The sequence below is a fragment of the Branchiostoma lanceolatum genome, chromosome 7, assembly GCF_035083965.1.
Source record: "Branchiostoma lanceolatum isolate klBraLanc5 chromosome 7, klBraLanc5.hap2, whole genome shotgun sequence".
NCBI classification, from domain to species: Eukaryota; Metazoa; Chordata; class Leptocardii; order Amphioxiformes; family Branchiostomatidae; genus Branchiostoma; species Branchiostoma lanceolatum.
In genome coordinates, this window is record NC_089728.1 from 16,772,176 (window position 1) to 16,778,605 (window position 6,430).

The window sequence follows — 6,430 nt, forward strand, 5'->3', positions numbered from 1 at the left end:
CTAAGGTGATAATGGAGTGTTCGCGGTGGTTTTAAGTTCGCCGCAGCGCTGAAGTCAGATACTGCTACAGTACTGGACAAAAATGTTCGCGGTGGTTTTAAGTTTACGGTGAAACGGTCGCCGCGAAAACCGCGAAAATAAAAACACCGGGAACATTTTTGCATTTACAGTAGTGGATAACAAAGTCATATGTACACAGCCAAGTGCTTTGTTCAAGCCAACTTCGGTGACCCTCTGTCACCTTCTTCATATCATGGCAATACTGCTTGTGCTATTTCGAACTGCAGCTAGGTGTCGCTGCTAACAGATGCGGTCCCCAACCGTACAGAATTTCCACATACACGCCTGTAGTTCATAAGAACTTTGTTTTCTAGTGACATACCCGATGAAACTATTCACGGATGCATGCAAGATATTTGAGCAAAAAAAATGTTTCCATGCCATGTGTTTTCACAGCTGCTACGACTAGAAACGTGAAAGCGTTTCATTCAAATAATAGAATTACACCAAGTATTAGAATCATTCAACTTACACAACGTCGCCCTGGAGGTCTGCTGCAGTCTTTAGGATCATTTGTAGGATCTGCAGAGAGCAGTGCGCTGCCTGTGACAACCGCCAGGGGGACACGTGATCCGCACCTTCAGCGTAGATGTCTGCATCCCTCTCCAACTGCGGAGAGTGCCATAACAAAAATCAGTAACGTTGGCTGGATTTTTTCTGGCGATGCCTCAGGGGCGAAGCACTTAGCATAGTACTGTGATTGAACTGAAAATGTTACAGAAAATCCGCCAATGTATTCCCGAAAGAATTGTTTTTTAGCAGCACCTTACTTTTGGAATAGATGATTTTGGGAAAAAAAAAACCGTTTAGTGTCCGATTTGGTCATAAATGTTTAATAATTAAGACTAATAACGCACAGTAAATAGTGTTATTAGCACAAATCTTCAAAATTGCGGACGTACCAAAAGTTTAACAATGGAGACGTCGTTGTTAATGACTGCCAGGTGTAGGGGGGTGAAGTTCCCATCTCCCTTTGCGTTCACATCCACTCCTGGCTGATCCAACAGCGTCTACACAAATGTATGCGGAATCTTTTAGAAGAAACGAAGAGATTGCAAAACATTCTTGAGAGTAAAACTCCTGTCACACATACATTGTAGCCGACCATGCCCTCCCGAACTTCCCCAGACCATGGTTGGAACGTTGTCGTAAGAATGACAGTATAGCAGCATGGATTAGTGCGTAGAAATCCATGTCAATTCGACAAGTTATCATCTTATTTTCAAAACATCTTGTCTTTGAACGACTAAGGCGTCACTATCAATGTCTAGGTATGAAAATTACGAAAGCCCGTAACTACACATCTCGGCGGCATCTCGAAGGCATCTCAGAGGCATTTCGGAGGCATCTCGGAGGCATGTCGAAGGCAGCGCGCTTACGCTTCTCGGAGGTCGCCGTCGAGATGCGTCCGAGATGCCTCCAAGATGTGTCGTTGTGGGCGTTCGTAGAAAATGTTCAGAATAATAAGAGATGAGTATTTATGTGCGACGTACCCTGACATGATCAGCGTCCCCAGAATTTACAGCTGTGTGAAGTTCTGTGTCGTCGGAAGGTGGCGTGAAGCCATTGTTGTCAGTACCGGACGTCTGTTAAGAATAGAATAATAACCTTTATTGTACCTATCGGCCTAAGTACAGGTATACAGATAAAAAAAAAATATATAATGGCGCTAACAGGACTTCTAATAACTAGAAAGGCCGCCATTTGGCCCTAAGCAAACACAGCATGTTTAGCCATACTCCTCCCCATGCAAAAAAATGGACTGTTCCAAAATAACACTTGGGCAAATTGAAATATCAAGAAAATACTTCTGCCCAAAAGTTTTCTACTGCAAAAGTCATCCCAGCCTGAAATGGAGATTTCCCCTATTGACCCCCTATGCAAGAATAGACTCTTCCACATACAATCTCATTCATGATGGACCATTCTAGAATACTTCCACTAAATAAAATGGATCACCCCAGTCATAAACATAAGTTAAAGGAACAAAATGTTTAGCTTTCTAGTTTTGATGTAACCTCCATTAGCATTAATCCGCCGGGTTACATAAATCCGTTACTTTAGAATACAGTGTGTTTGAGAAATCTAACCCCCAGGTATAGGTGTGGATTTTTTTTGCCTGGAATGAGTTGCCGGCCACAGTTAGAGCGGCTACGTCGGGCCAAACTTTTAAAAAACAAGTAAGACAGTACTGCTGACCTCTGACCTCCAGACCCGGCCTGCCATATCGACTATGATTTAAGGATTATGATTTGGATTCGACGCTCGGTTATGTATATATTATCTTTTTTTGGTTACTTTCTGTTCATTATTCTATGTTATTTCCTTGTTATGTTATTTAGTCTGTTTATGTTATTTTGTGCAGGGCACGCCTGAAAAGCAGTGCGGTTAGCACTGAGTGCGTCCACCCTGGATAAAGAAAACAGAAATAAATAAATAAATAAATAAGGTATGCACAATTTAGATATCCAGGGTGCATTACACTTGGGGACTTTGGGTTGGCGATTTGGTTGGACGTACATATCTTTTCGGGGTGGCGGAATTATGTACCCTGGCGGAATTATGTTAGTAGATGTTAACTTTACCTTTGGCGCAGAGCCTTCCTCGGCCGTTCCAGCACTCATTGCAATGGTGTTCCAATCGGTAGATTTCACCCAATCTATTAGTATATTCAAATCAGGGTTTCAGTCACCGTGGAAAATCGTGAACAAGTAAATTGGTAAATACTTTAACGTTCGTTCTCATTTAAATTCCTGACATTAAAATATACCACATATAAAGTGCCAAACTGCCGTTTTTATGACGACTTAAAACCTTTTTGTTTTAATATAAGTATCCCGTCCTTAACCTAGGGGTTAAAGAGACCTTTCTTTTAACCTATTATGTACGGTGGCCCACAAGTACAAGGCTATTTTTGTGTATCTTGGTTTTTAAAATGTATTTTCCTGTGTGAAGGATACACAAAAATACTCTGTTCTTGTGGGCCACCGTCATTATGAGCTCTGTTCGGAATGTTTGCTATCCAGAGCAGTAAACGGCTAACAGAGATGCGAGTATAATGATCTATTTGCCTCTCTTCTGTATCCCGGATAATATGATTGACATCCGCGCGCGCATCAATTTTTGTCCATTTAAAAAAAAGAGGAAATTTTCCACTATACCGTCAATTGTGCAACTGCAAAATGAGAGAATGTATGCCGTACATTGCGACAAAAACGTCGGAAAACGGATACTACTGTCGTGGTCAAAGTAAAAGTCAATTCCAAAGTCAAAGAAGATGTGACAGAGCAAAAAGAATAATCTATTGTTCGCATATGTAAGGATAATATCCCGTCTATAGTTTCTAAATGTTGTGTCGAAAAAGATATCTTATGCAACGGGAAAAATTATGATGCAATGTTTACTAAACATCAAACAGAAACCTGGGTTTTCTGTTGTTTTCTGTTGGATGTTTGATAAACGTTGCATTATAATTTTTCCCGTTGCATAATATATCTTTTTCAACACATTATATGGTACGTTTTTCTGAAGCCCTATGCACATTACATAGAAGCGTTTCGCGCAGGCGCAGTACGTTCCGGTGACGTGCTTATGTACATGCCCCAAAGTAAAGACACAAAACCTTTGGACTCGTGATCAAACTACCAGACACGCACACGGGCAACACAATAGTACTACATCTTACTATTACTACAGTAGAAACATTTTGTGAGTGATTCTATAGCTTTCCACATGATTAAGAACCCATGCGATATTGGAAACAAGAACGTTTATCATTGCTAAAATTTGCATTGTTTCTTTCATGTTTTTGTTGTTGTTGCGCACAAATTTCAAACTTTTGCCTGTCCTTGAATCAAATATGCCGTGTTGTTTATTACGATAAAACAACTGAAATTGAGATATAACGTTACATATATGGAATGACACGATCAAAATACATATTCGCATATGCACACATACACACGCGCGAGCGCACACACACCAGACACATGTGCACACACACGAACGCACACAACACACACACGCACTCATACACACACACACACATATATACGGTACATACCTGCTAGTCGAATGGTCACAAAACGTTCTTAAAAATGCAGAGCCTCCAACCAAAATATCCACGTTTTTCTACACTCTTGAATCAATGTAATCGATTTGTGTCTGTCGAGTATGGATGGACTTTAAACTATGCAACCAAACCAAAGTCCACTAAGGACGCGATGCCCCATACACAATTGGTCACTCCTAACTTGGACAAAACACAATTCAACTGCCATTTTACCGTAAATTGTTTTCTAAATTGTCCAACGTTTCAGCTTTGACTTTCGTTCATATTTTGTTTTTCTCACCTTCATGTTGTTCGTCAACGTTTATTTTCGACTGTTTTGGCCCTACGTGACGAAATAGGTTTACAATCGATAGTATGTCAACAACCGTTGTGTTATGGGGAGGGGGGTCGCGTCCAATATGTTGATTCTTTAGTGATAAGATCTATGTGACTTAGCCGTCTCTATTTCTTTGTTGGTTTTGATAATGCTTTCACCCCCAACATTCCAAAAACTTGTTTCTTTATACCGACAAGATTAGCATTGTTAACGTTATCTATATAACGTTAGTACACACAGTTAGTTAGTCAGTGAGTTAGTACAACAAGCTTAAGTAACAACAAATAAGAACATTTTTCGCCAAACCTTTATTATATTTCTAATGTTTCTGTTACAAACCCTACCTTATAATTAGCACTATCATATATTCATAGAGACTCTAATAATCTTGTAAACTGTAAACAAAATTTAAATGGAATATCGAGAGGAAAAAATATCCCCATAAACTTGACTTTGGTCTATTCTAATAAGCGTCTAGTGACCGCTTATTTGAATGGTTCTAAACATATAACCTACCGCAAAGTAGATGCGAAAGACTGTATCTTAAATACATCTTACCATTCTTTCTAAACCACTAACTGTTAGTGGTACTCTAGTCATCTCTATAAGAGACATAACGTTGATATTACCATTCATGGTTACTAAGTGATTGTAATTGACAGTTACTGCTTTCGTCATAACAATAATATTTATGTAACCTGTATACGCTACGCTACAATGTAGTTAAAATTAGTTTACATTAACTTGTGTAACGTTATAAAGAGAGAGACATAGATATTGATGAATGTCAAATAAATAAGTCGATATATGAAATAGATACGTACAAACGTTATATTAGCATGCGTTTTTCAAAAGCCCCTTGGTATACGTTTGAACACATTTCTAATGAAAAATACCATTAACATTACCTTTTGTTTTCATAGATCTGGAATATCTAGAAAATCAGATACTGACGACAGTTATTGGCTGTATACGTATACTATAGTATACAACATGATATAGGTTCAATATATTCATGCCCTCTAACATTCAGCCAGCCGTGCCTCGAGTTGTGCTTTCAGCTGTTCCAGGGCTCCATACAGGTGTTGGAAGAAAGTGACGTCACGCAAATAGTGCCAGTATAGGCTTCCCTCCGGGTCTGGAAGGGACATGGAGTCAGCCGTCCAGCTCTGATCTTCCAAATCACCAGCTGCCCTCAGCTAGCAAAAGAAGAGAAGAACAACATCTGTCAATTAACAAAAACAAAGCAATAGACCGATCCTGGCTGTCCATCACAATTAGCAGTTCAACCAATGAGAGAATGACAATTATCGGTGCGACCAATGAGAGATTGGATGGATGTCGGTCAAATGATTTTTTTTTATTTTGCAACTCTACGTCTTATTGGAGGTGGGTGGGCCATAGGATCGGTCTGTTTGAGAGCCGATATCATCCCTTCCAATCAAGCGCCCTCTGTCGGAACATAAAAAAACTGCAGCACAGAAAGACACATATCAACCTGCCAGAAACAATACTTCACTTTTGGGATGTTTAAGTAACGATGAAACAAATGCAGAAGCCGTACATTGTGTGTGAAATCTACTGCAATGATGAATATGTTCTCAAGATAAGACGACACGGTATTGTCTGACTGGTTTCTTACCGTAAAGCCTAGTTTGAACAGCAACTTGTTCAGGTATTCACCGGTGTCGTGCATCGCCTGTCGCAAGGTGTCGCTGTAATCGTTCAGCTCTTGTGCTTCGAGAATGACAGTTGGGATGGTGAGCTCGTAACTGGTGAGGTTACGGAACAGTGAAACCATGCCACCGTCCTCCTGGATAATGAATAATCTTCCATTTTGAACAGTTCACATTGAGAACAAGGCCTTCTTGTGTTATTCCCTTTCACAGTCTAAAGCAAAACCGCTCCTGCAGTTCCAGAAAAAGCCGCCAGGGGCCCAAATCTATACCACTCTGTCCAAAGAGCTATCTACCACTCGAAAA

At 40.1% G+C, this 6,430-nt stretch overlaps 1 long non-coding RNA gene across 1 annotated transcript; it reads right to left on the reverse strand.

The window, feature by feature from the left end:
- Positions 1-962: 962 nt before the first annotated feature.
- Positions 963-2,727, reverse strand: LOC136438253 (uncharacterized). Its single transcript, XR_010756412.1, has 3 exons — positions 2,646-2,727; positions 1,554-1,646; positions 963-1,070 (listed from the first exon to the last, which is right to left on the reverse strand). It is a non-coding gene; the product is annotated as an uncharacterized lncRNA (long non-coding RNA).
- Between the last annotated feature and the right edge of the window lie 3,703 nt (positions 2,728-6,430).